Source organism: Manis pentadactyla, chromosome 13 (assembly GCF_030020395.1).
Source record: "Manis pentadactyla isolate mManPen7 chromosome 13, mManPen7.hap1, whole genome shotgun sequence".
NCBI lineage: Eukaryota > Metazoa > Chordata > Mammalia > Pholidota > Manidae > Manis > Manis pentadactyla.
In genome coordinates this window covers 63,093,882-63,106,646 of record NC_080031.1, presented here as the reverse complement: position 1 = coordinate 63,106,646, position 12,765 = coordinate 63,093,882, and the positions used below count along the sequence as shown (strand labels likewise).

Genomic DNA, 12,765 nt, shown 5'->3' with positions numbered 1-12,765 from the left:
CATAGCTGAAGTCCTTGAGCCAGCCCCAGTGGCTCAGTGTGAACTTTGGCCAGCTGCTTAGGCAAGGTCATTGCTCACTTCTCTGCCCCTTAGATTCCTGAACCTAAAGAGATGAGCTTAAATGGTTTCTCATTAATCCTTTAGCCTACCTTAAAACAGTTCTGTGTGTTCCAGTGTATGACGTTAAGTCCTGAGCACAGTCTGACTCTAGCTATGATTTAAGCACTTGTAGCTGGCACTTGATTTCCTTGAGGGTGAGTGGAGTAGGTGACACACAGGAAGTCATGAAGGCATCACAGCTTTTGGAGAAGACACCCAACAGAATCAAGTCCCTAAACTTACCTTTTTTTAGGTAACACACACACGCAAAGAATAATGAAACTGCCTGAGATGTCAATAGGCATGTTAGCTTAAGAGATTCTTAGGAAAAACTGGGTCATGTTTATGGTAAACTAGGTCACCTTTTAAATTAGTTTGAAGATGACTGTGGGGTTTGGAGTAGGCATCACAAATGTTCTGTTACTAATTTCTTGTGCACAGGCAGTGTTATAAGCAAAACTACAGTTGCCTAAATAAAGTTTTCTTACTTCAGTAAGGAAGTTTTACTTTCTTTTCTTTTCTTCTTTTTTTGCTATTTGGATCCTAAGAATGATCTCTCTTAGACTGGAGAGTCAGCTGTATTTTTGTCTTTGCTTAGAACAGCTTTGATAAGTGAGCTGGCAAATGCTAATATGTATCCAGTTGTCAGTATCACTTCACTTTGACTTTGGACTCCAAAAGGGACAATGCAATTCTGGAAATGATATGCTTTGAAAACTTCCAACAGAAGGTGCTTAACTAATATGTCCTTGTGGATATTCTCTTATGAAAACTAGAAAGTGGCTCTGGGCTTTAAAACCATCTTTACCGTGCCTCCACCCCACCTGCTTCCTCACCCCAACGAGAAGAGTCTGGAGCAGACTGTTAACAGCCCTGGTTTTTTAAGACTAAAACCCAGAGGGTTTTGTACCATTGGAGTACAGGGTGAAAGCAAAAGCACTTCTAATTTGTTTTCTTTTGATATTTATTTGTGCTGAAGTTGTTCAGCACAGAGGTGAAAAATTCTAACAGTTTTACAAATTGTAGGAAAAGAGTACCCACTTGCCCCCTGGAGTTCTTCTTCCCCAAACCAACTCCATTCAGTATTTTTAGAGCTTTCATTTTATAATCACCTCCGTATCTCTACACAGAACAAGTCTCTTAACTAGAAAGTTAACAGATGTTGACTACAAAGTGCCTGCTGCTTTTCCATGATGCAAAGTCAATGGTTTGTCTTCTATTTCCACTCCCCACCCTCCTCATTTCTTTCTGTCTGGTGCACTTTCTCCCCAAGCACCTTCCCATAGTTTTATGGCAAATGTGGGCTTGGTTAGTATCAGTATCCTCACTTAGTAGCACTATTTCTAGCTGAGTTCTGCAGCATAATGAAATTAATTTATCTCCTTTCTCTAGGTATACAGAAATCTACCCCGAATCTGAATTGGTCATTGTTCTGTTGACTTGCTGGTTATCTATACACTTCTAACTGGTTCATGCTCACCCATATGATTCCACTTATATGTGGGATATAAAAAATACAAAACAAGCAAGAGAAACAGAAATAGACTCCTAGTCACAGAGAACAGAATGATGGTTGTCAGAGGGGGGAGGTGGAGGGATGGTTGAACGAGGTGAAGGGGAAAAAGAAATGAGCGAGAATGTTTCCTATCTTGATCTAAATAATGGTTACTTGAGTGTATACATGTCAGAATGCATCAAGCTGCAACTAAGATTTGTGCATTTTATTGTTGGTAAATAAAATAAAATAATACCTGTATTAAAAAAACAGTGAAGGCTGTGTGTTTCTTGTCCAGCCCGTTCCATGGCCACCTCTTTGCCGGGCCTTCACCCCAGCTCTTTCCGTCTCCACCAGTTTCTTTCTTGCTGTCCTGGGTTCATTCTTCGCCACCATCCCGGGAATTCCCTTCACCATGTTTATTTTTTCTGACCCCTTAAGTCCCAGATCCTAAATTAGTTTCCTTGGCTTTCTTTCATTTTATCGTTGTACTGCCTTCAGTGGCTGTCTGATAAAGAGTGTTTAGGAAGTAAGGTTTTTGAAGTCCTTACACGTTAGAAAATGTCTTTTTTTCTATCTTGCACTTCTTGGTTTAGAATTCTAGGGTAGAAATATTGTCTCCATAAGGGTTTGAAGACATTGTTCTGTTGCCATCTGACGTCCAGTATTCACGTTGAGAACTGCTTTTCTTTCTGATTTCTTATCCTTCATGCACCTTGGCATTGTTTTTCTTTCTTTTGGGGGGATTTTTAGAGTCTTTACTAGTCTGTAACACCACGATGACTTGGACTGGGACTGGTCTTATTTATCTATTTTGCTGGGAAACTTCTAGGGCTTTTCAGACTACAAACTCATGCCTTGCAATTCTAAGTACTTGAAAATTTTTTTTAAGTTTTTTTTCTATAGGCCCATATCTTTTCTTTGTTTCTGCTCTTTCTGCTCATTCCCTCCTGTTACATTTGTTTGTTCATTCTTTTATCTTTGGAGCTCTAACTTTTTGAAGATTGGCCTTCCTGGACTATTATTAATGTTCTAATCTTTTCTATCCCACGTTCCTTGTCTTCTCTTTTGATTTACTTTTTGAGAGATTTCTCTTCTAATCCTTGTGTTCTTTGAATATTCTTCTTTCCTTAGCATGTTATTTTGTATTATTGATACTTTATTGTCCCGTATCTCTCAGAATATTAATGATTTATTTTTTTAAGATTTCTCCTCTCTGCCTTGTCTCTGTTTTCTCTTTTATCTTTTGGGTTGTATTGGCCTCAACCCTTTATCCTGCAGGAGTTCCTCAAATATCGGGTGACCTCTGTCATTTCATATTTAAAATGCAGTCACCAAGACACATGCGCACACAAAATAAACCAAATCCTGACTGAAGATCTGTGTGCCTGAGTGGGACTTGTGAACTGGTTGCTTTCATTCTCCAGGACATTTTGTTGGGGGATCCATGACTGTCAGGGTTTCTGATGTTGGGGGATCCGTGACTGTCAGGGTTTCTGATGTTGGGGGATCCATGACTGTCAGGGTTTCTGATGTTGGGGGATCCATGACTGTCAAGGTTTCTGATGTTGGGGGATCTGTGACTGTCAAGGTTTCTGATGTTGGGGGATCTGTGACTGTCATGGTTTCTGATGTTGGGGGATCCATGACTGTCAGAGTTTCTGTTTTTACATGTGTGTTATTCACATTCCTCAGATAAGAATCTTGAGAGGCAAAATGAGTCCAATTTAAAAGGGAGATGGAAAAGCATGCAGACTTCCTCTTATTCCCCCTATTTGTTCAACCTGTCTTCTTCCTGGTGTTTCCAGAGGCTAATCTTCTACAGAAAATAAATCTCAAACCTTCTACTACCATTTTGCAAAAAGCAGTCTGGGGCTGTAATTTTGTTTTATCTTTTGCATTTTAAAACAAATATCAGAAGAATTTATTGACATTGTTCCAAAATTAGTTTGTAGAATGATCTCACACAGGGAAAGTTACACACACATCATTCCTTTTAGTTTAAAGGCCTGAGCCGTGTGGGGTCATGAGAGAGCACAGCAGAGCAGCATACGGAACTGATGGTACAGAGGACGACATGCTTTATGAATATAAAGCTAATAAAGATTGTAACAGAATCACATTGAGCCTCATTAAAAAATGAAATGACACATTTAATGAAAACTACCTTTCTCTTTCTCTCTAATATTAATGGATGTTTCCAACTCTAAACCTAGAACTGAATTAAGTGATTGTAATGATAGTAAATATGAGAACTTATGTTAGTGTGTCACCTAATGTAATAATCAGTTCTCACACAAACCATCTTATGGATGTTGATAATGAGGAAGGTGTTGGCGCACATTAGGAAGTGAGGATTTGGAAAGTTAAATGCTGGGAGTGAAGACTGCTCTTAGGCCCTTTTGCTGGGTTATAAGGGAGCCCTTTGGATAATATGGAGCATTTCCTAGCCATTCTTACTGCTGTCAAGTCCTGTTTGCCCAAGCTTACCAAAATACTACATTCCCGGGCCCTGGAATCAACTCAGAGTGTCTCTGAGTAAGAACAGGATTGAAGTCAATTCTTACACCACTTACATCTCTCTGACCGAGGAGATGATGTGGTATCTTAGTGAACAACAGAGGGGTTATAAAATTCCCTATTCTATGACCTTGATGTAATTGCTTCTAAATAGAACCTCCATAAAGCTCCCTGTGTAATATTGCATATTTCTTTTCCACTCTCTGAGGTACCCAGTAATCACATTTCTGAGGCTTTCTGGGTGCTGTGGGCACAAATCAGCTTTCTGCAAGGGTTCACTTGAGGTTTCAGCTTCCCAGCTGCCGAGTCACCCACCGGTCATCCTTCTGCCTTCCTGGAATGGCGTTCATCTCATCTCTGGGACTTTCTCCTGGCCTTGCGGGTCTATGCTCGTGCTCAGTCTGCCAACTTCCAGTTCTCTTATTGCTCACCAGGCTTGGCTAGGTAGCCTCAAAGCTTGGTCAGAGCCGCCGTGCGTCCAGCACTCCTGTGGGCAGCAGGACGAGGAGAACAAGGGAACCGTTTAAGGCTGTGCACCTGGGAGCCGTTCACTATCACCGTCTAAATCCGTTTCCTTTCATCTCTCCTTTTCCCCAAACTTACGGGTTTTTTCTTTATTCCACAATGATCCCAGCATTCCCCAAATTATTTATCTCTGCTTCTGAATGGGTTTTCTCCTGACATCATCTTTTCTTCCATCTTCCTCCTAATCCCCAGCAGCCTCATTCCCACGTTTATGCCTGGGCTTCATCCCTCCAGTCGAGGGACTTTTGAGGATTCCAATGTCAGGGATGCACAGAAGGTTAGAAGAGGGCTTTAGAGACCAGCTAAGGTAGCACTTCTCCGGGTATGTTCTACAACATATCCCTTCGTGTCTTCAGAGAAATGCAATGAAAATTGAAAAGGGTCTTTATACAATTTCCTTGTCCAGGTTGACAAAATACAAATTAACATCAGCCAAAACACCAAGGTTTCTGTACCAGGCGACTTCTCATGGGCTTTAATGTGTTAATATGCTTTCTAACTCTTTCAAGAGGGACTCTAAAATGCAGTTTTAATAAACTTTATTTATTCTCCTCCTTTCAAACTGTTTTACATCAACCTTTGATCACTTTCATTTGTTGCGCAAGTTCATTTATTTTGTGTCTTTTATCAAAAAATCTGAGTACCTTGAAGGGTTAATAATAAATTAATGAGATCATTATACACTTAAAGCTAAGCGAATTAGGAAGGGAAACATGGCTAATCAGTTTGCTCAAGTGCTTTGAAGGAATGACATAAGCATACAGGTGGAATATAACTAGATAAAGCATGCTGCTTCTTTGGACACACCTCCAATTTGAAAAGTTATTATTCTTAAAGCTGGGTTGCCATGAGATCAGGAACACTGTGGGAAGTAGGACTACAGTGGCTGAAAAACATGGGAGGGAACTTCTTGGAAACAGAACATGCATAAAGATTTGGTCTTCTGGAAGAAGGCATTCAAAACAGAAAGGCATTGAATTACCAAGAATCAAGACTGGAGATAGTCTCACTCAAAAGCTTTATAAATGACAATAGGAAAATTCTGTATGCATGTAGATGACAATAAATACTTTCAGGAAAATATGAAATGCCAAGCTATCAAGAGGAGCTGTGGAAGACTTCCTTTGAGAAAATTCATGAGTACATTTTAATTTGTAGGCAGCACTGCCTATGAGATGGTCTCTTTCAGTTAGCATAAATGGAGCACAAAAACCTGTTAGGAAATATCAGATAGGCGCAGCAACAAGGAGGGGCTTGAGGTTCACCCCAGTCAAAGTGTCTGGAAGTCACTGGAGACTGGGGTTCACAGCTCCATGTGCTGCTGGGACCAAAACCAAGGAAAATTTGGCTTCCAGCAGTAAATATACTGAAGTGGAGAAAGAGTGATGTCTACTAAATAAGATGGCACCCCACTTGAATGTATAAGTAGCTCTGGTTACTACAGACCACAGACGGTTATGAAACCAGAGAAGGCTTACAAAAGCAAAGCTGGAGTTTAGTATGTATGGAAAAGAGCTGGTCGTCTGCGTGAAATACACGTCAGGAAATAGCAGCAGCAACTGTGAGCTAAATGTCAATTGGAAGGTAGAACACCAGATCACAGAGGCTGAGCTCAGAGGTCATGACCAATGGCAGGGAGATCTGGGAGGAAATTGCAGCAACAGGGCATTGCATGGGGCGGAGCATACCCAGAGAAGCACATAGCGGACAGTAAGGAATTCTGGCTGTAAAAATTGAGAGGCCAGACATGGGAGCGTATCTTATTTTTTTAATTGAATAAATTTGATATGTAATATTGTGTAAGTTTAAGGTGTACAACTTGTTACTTTGATACATTTATATACTGTAATACAATTGCCAAAGTAGCAATATTCATCACTTTACATAATTACAGTACAATAATTATTGTCTGTATTCATTATACTGTGCATTGGATCTCTATGGCTTACAAGTTTATACTGTTAATCACCATCGCTCTTATTCCCCAGCCCCCAGTCCCTGGTAAAGAAGATTCTACTACTCTATTTTTTAAAGGCTTTACTTTTTTAGATTCCACATGTAAGTGGTATCATACAGTACTTGTCTCTGTCTGACTTACCTTACTTTGCATAATGTGCTCAAGGTCCATCAATGTTGTCATCATAAATGGCAGGATAGCCTCCTTCCTCATTGGCTGATTAGTATATGTACCACATCTTTTTATCCATTAATCTGTTAATGGGTATTTGGGTTGTTTCCATATCTTGGCTATTGTAAGTAATGCTATGATAAACGTAGAAGTGTATATATCTTGTCAAAATCCTATTTTCTTTTCCTTTGGGTATGTACCCAGAATGAAATTGTTGGATTGTATGGTAAATCTATTTTTAATTTTTTGAGGACCCTCCGTACTCTTTTCCATGGTGGTTGGACCAATTTACATTCCCACCATGTATAAAGGGTTCCTTTTCACCACATCTCTGTCAGCACTTGTTCTTTCTTGTCTTGTTGATAATAGCCATTCTAACAAGTGTGAGGTGATAGCTCATTATGTTTTTGATTTGCATTACACTGATGATTAGTGATGTGGAGCATCTTTTTATGTGCCTGTTAGCCATTTTGATGTCCTCTTTGGTGAAATATCAATTTAGTTTTTCTGCACATTTTTAATTGGATTATTTGTTTTTTTTGTTATTGAGTTGACTGAGTTCTTTATATATTTTGGATATTAACCTCACCTCTTATATAATCCAATATATGGTTTGCAAAAATTTTCTGCCATTCTGTGGGTTGTCTTTTCATTTTATCAACTGTTTCTTTTGCTGTGTGGAAGCATTTGAGTTTGATGTAATCCTGTTTATTGATATTTTTTCTTTTATTGTTTGTGTTTTGGGTGTGACGCATAAAAAATTATTGCCAAGACCAGTACTGATGAGCTTCTTCCCTATGTCTCCTTCAAAGACTTTTTTGGTATCATGTCATATGTTTAAGTCTGATCCATTTTGAGTTAATTTTTTTTTTTGAGTCATGTGGGATGAGATCCAAGCTCATTGTTCTGTATTTGTTTCTCCAGTTTTCCTTTCACCATCTGCTGAATAGACTACCCTGTCCCTATTGTGTATTCTTGGCTCCATTGTCCGATATTAATGGGCCCTGTATGCCAGGGTGTAATTCTGGGCTCTCTAATCTGTTCCACTGGTTGATGTATTTATTTTTATGCCAGGATCATACTATTTTTATTACTAAAATGGCTTTGTGAAATAGCTTGAAACCTGAAAATGTGATGCCTTTGACTTTCATCTTTTGTCTGAGGATTGCTTTGGCTATTTGGGGCCTTTTCTGGTTCCACACAAAATTTAGGATTGTTTCTCCTGCTTCTGTGAAGAATGCCTTTGGTGGGGCTTGCTTTGAATCTGTAGATGGTTTAGGGTAATTGTGGCCATTTTAACAACATCAGTTCTTCCCATCCATGAATGCAGAAGTCTTTGCATTTTTCTGTGTATTCAATTTCTTTCAGCAAAGTTTTGTAGTTTTCACTGTACAGATCTTTCACTTCCTTGGTTAAATTTATTCCTAAGTATTTTATTGTTTATTATTCTATTATGAATGGGATTTTTTTCTTTATTTCTTTTTCAAATGCTTCATCATTAATGTAAAGGAATGCAATTGATTTCTATATGTGGATTTTGTATCTGGTCACTTTAGTGAAATCATTAACTGATTCCAACAGTTTTTTAACAATTCTTTGGGGTTTTCTATGTATAGGACCTTATCCCCAGCAAATAATTACAATTTTACTTCTTCCTTTCTGATTTGGATGCCTTACCTAATTGTTCACCATAGGAGTGGTGAAAGTGGGCATCCATGTCTTGTTCCTTCTTAGAGGAAGTGCTTTCAGTTTCTCTCCAGTGAGTATAATGTTAGCTGTGGATATGTCATGTATGTCCTTAATTATGTTGAGGTGTGTTCCTTCTATACCCTGTTAAGGCTTTTTATCATGAAAGGGTATTGTATTTTGTCAAGTGCCTTTTCTGAATCTTTTGAGATGATCATGTGATGTTTTTCTTTCAGTTTCTTGATGTTTCCAACAGTATTACAGTTCTTGACATAATCCAACAGTATCATAATTATTCATATGCACTTATTGAACCATCCTTGCATCCCAGAGATAAATTCCACTTGGTCATGGTGTATGATCCTTCTAAAGTGTTCTTGAATTTTGTTGCTATTACTTTTTGCTGAATTTTTACATCTATGTTGATCAGGAATGGTGGTTTGTAGTTTTCTTGTGGTATCCTTATCTGGTTTAGATATCAAGATAATGCTGGCTTTGTACAGTGTGTTAGGAAGTATTCCTTCCTTGAAATTTTGGAAGAGTTTGAGGAGGTTTGGTGTTATTATTCTTTAAATATTTCATATTTTCAGTGAAGCCATGTGCCCCTGGAGATTTCTGTGTTGAGAGTTTTTTGATTACTGATTCAATCTTCTTACTTGTTATTGGTCTGTTTAGATTTTCTATTTTTTCCTGGTTCAGTCTTGGTAAATTGTATGTTTTTAGAAATATATCCATTTTTTTCTAGGTTATGTAGTTTGTTGGCATGTAATTGTTCACAGTAGTCTCTTATGATTACATGTATATGTTTCTGTGGTATCAATTGGAATGGCTCCTCTTTCATTTCCAATTTTACTGATTTGAGTCTTTCTCTTTGCTGTTTAGTCTAGCTGAAGGTTTGTCAATATTTTTTTATTTTTGAAGAACCAACTCTTAGTTTTGTTGATCCTTTCTATTGTTTTTCTTCTGTATTTCATTTATTTCCACTCTGATCCTTATTATGTCCTTCCTTCTGCTAACTTTGGACTTAGCTTGTTCTTTTTCTTTTTCCTTTAGGTGTAAAGTTAGGTTGTTTATTTGAGGTCTTTACATTTATTGCCATAAACTTTCCTCTCAGAACTGCTTTTGCTACATCCTACAATATTTGATATGTTGTATTTTCATTTTCATTTGTTTTGAAGTAATTTTTTATTTCTCTTTTGATTTCTTCTTTGACTCAATGGTTCTTTAAAAGTGCATGTATTTGTAGATCTTCTCACTTTCCTCCTGTTGATTTCTTTCATACCATTGTGGTTGGGAAAGGTAGGTGATTTCAGTCCTCTTAAGTTTGCTAAGATATGTTGTGTTGCCTATCATATGATCTATTCTAGAATGTGTTCCATGTGCACTTGAGAAGAATGTGTATCCTTCTGCTGTTGGAACAGAATCTTCTGCGTATGTCTATTAAAAGTCCATTTGTTCTAAACTGCGGTTCAATTCAAATGTTTCCTTGTTGATTTTCTGTCTGGACAATCTACCCAATGCTGATAGTGGAGTATTAAAGTCCCCTACAATTATTGTATTGTTTTCTAAGATCTGTTATTAATTGCTTAATATATTTCAGTGCTTATTTTGGGGGAGCATACATATTATACAATTATTGTAGCTTCTTGATGTACTGACCTCTTTATCATTTTTCAATGATCTTTGTCTCTTGTTACCCTTTTTGGCATGAAATCTATTTTGTCTGATGTAAGTATAGCTATGCTTTCCTAACTTTTCAATTCTGTTTGCTTGAAATACCATCTCCTGTCCTTTCACTTTGAGCCTCATGTGTGTCTTCAGAGATAAACTGAGGCTCTTGCAGGCAGCATATAGTTGGGTCTTGTTCTTGTATTCATCCATCCAGTCTTTGCCTTTTAATTGGTGAGTTCACTCCATTTACATTTAGGGTAATTATTGATATGTAAGGATTTACTACTGCCATTATATTTTTCACCTTCTGGTTATTTTGTCTCTTCATTGTCCACTGCTTTTCCTTCTGTTTCTGTTTACCTTTGTAAGTTGGTGGTTTTTCCAGTGATTTGCTTAGTCTCCCGTTTTTTGTTTTGTGTCTCTGCTCAAGATTTTTGCTTTATGGTTACCATGAAGTTTATGCAAAACATCTCATAGATAAAATGGTTGTTTTTCTGCTGATGGCAGTTTACCTTTATTCACTTTTTTTGATGTCACAAATTATTTCTTTTTATGTCTGATTCTGTTACCAAGTTTTGGTAGCTATAGGTATTTTTAGTGCTGTTTTCTTTTGTACTACAGTTAAGAGTATATACACTACTCAATGCACTACTCTGAAAAAGAGTTACAGCTTTCTAATTCTGACTACTTATCACTTTAATAAAATATTTGTGTATTTTTGTATTTTCATTTCAGCTTGAAGAGCTTCTTTCAACATTTCTTGTAAGGCAGAGCTGGGTGTGGTGAACTCCCTCAGCTTTTGTCTGTCTGGGAAAGCCTTTATTTTTTCTTCATGTTTAAAGGATTACTTTGCTGGGTGGAGTATCCTTGGCTGGCAGTTTTTAATCTTTTGATACTTTGAATATTTCTGTTTAGTTCTCTTTTTAGAATTTGATTCTCTTTGGTAAAGTACTCCTTCTGTTCATTAATTTTATTCCTGAAATTATTGTACTGCCATTCTAAGTATATCTGTAGCTCACTGAATTTCTTCATAATGCTATTCTAAGTTCTTTATCAGTCAGATTGCAATATTCCATGATTTGGGGTTGTTGCTGGAAAATTGTTTCTTTTCGTGATACCTTGTTACCATTTTTCATGGTGTTTGATGAAAAGTGCCTCTAATACTTCATTTAAAGGAGCAAATGCCTTTTTATTTAAGCCAGTTTTTGTTTACTTTGATTCAAGCACTTCAACAGGTGGGTAGCTAGGCGCCTTTCTTTAGTTTCCCAGAAGGTGGTGCTATAGCACAGGTTTTTGGTTTCTTTTATGGAGTGTACCCCCCCCCACTAAGGTTGGGGCATCAAAAAAAAAAAGTGGCAAAGCAGGGGGAGGTATGTAAGTAGCCCTTGGGGCTCTGATGTGACCGCAGCAGTGAGGGGAGGGGCAGGGGTGTCTCAGAGCTCTGTTGGCCCTGCTGACCTTGAGGTAGCCGCAGGGAAACTTCTTCAGTTCTCCTTGCCTGCGTCCTTCACTTCCCTTCCCCTTGCCCCAGCCGCTCGGGCCGCCCTCAGAGAGAGCCCACGGCCCCTCCAGCTGCAGGGCGGGTGATGGGGCAGAGCCCCACCCACTGCCTTTCACCACCTCAGCCGGGAAGCGCTGCGACTCGGGCCACCGCCTTCCGTCCATCAGAGGTGCCGGGTGGATGGGCCTCCCCGGCGTGCTGTGCGGTGTGGAGGTGCGCCCTTCCGTCCGGTCAGGTGTGTCTGCTGAGCTGTGAGCTGCGGCTTTGTGCTCCGTGATGCTGACCTCACCCCAGGGGCGCCCCTTCATCTCGGCCTCTGGCCTGAGACAGTCAGACGTCAGCGAGGAAATGCTTCAAGCCTGGGAAATGTTACAAAGGCCACGTTCAGGGCTCAGTACCGCCCACTGAGAAGTGACGTCTGCAGCCGCGGTGAGTGTGCAGAGCTGCTGGCGGGTGCAGCTGCTCTCTGGAAGGTGGCCGAGGAGGCCTCCGTCAGCAGCGGGGAGAACGGACCACACGGGGGACCTGCGTCCGCCGCCATTCTCTCCCGGTCCTGCCATGCACTGGCTTCCTGTGGTTTCTCTGCACCGCCCTCTGCTTCCTCCCGGACTGCCGATCCTCCTGGTCGCCACTGCATTTGTGTGAACAAAAGTAACTTCGCCGATGAGGTGGATTTGGGATGAGGCCTGTGCATGAAGACATTCTAGAAGCATTAGAACTGTTTGAGCCGACAGTCCAGATGACTAAAATACGACTTAATCTAACAAATTAATTCAGGAGATGATCCTCATTGTGAAAACAAGTTGTGTTCACTGTAAGGAGATACAGGTTGAAACAAAATTGTTTATCTCTACCATAGATATGGTGATTTCATATTAATTAGGTACTAATTGGATGATTTTATCATGTTGATATTACAGTACAGAAGACTTAACAATCTGGAAATTATTTAGGCAAACAATGCCAAGTAACAAAACAATATGCCACAGTTTTTATACAAATTAATTCGAACTACAGATTTTTAGAAGAAGCCCATTGTACATGGAAGAGGATTAGAAGAAAAAGCTGTTTCTGCTTGGATTATGAATATCCAGAACTATATCAACATCATATGTCATAAAATGTGATATTTTCTGATGA

General features: G+C 39.2%; 1 protein-coding gene across 2 annotated transcripts in view; it reads left to right on the top strand.

Moving 5' to 3' along the window:
• Positions 1–12,765, top strand: part of SLC27A6 (solute carrier family 27 member 6) — a 55,528-nt gene that overhangs the window by 9,276 nt on the left and 33,487 nt on the right. The window lies entirely within an intron of this gene.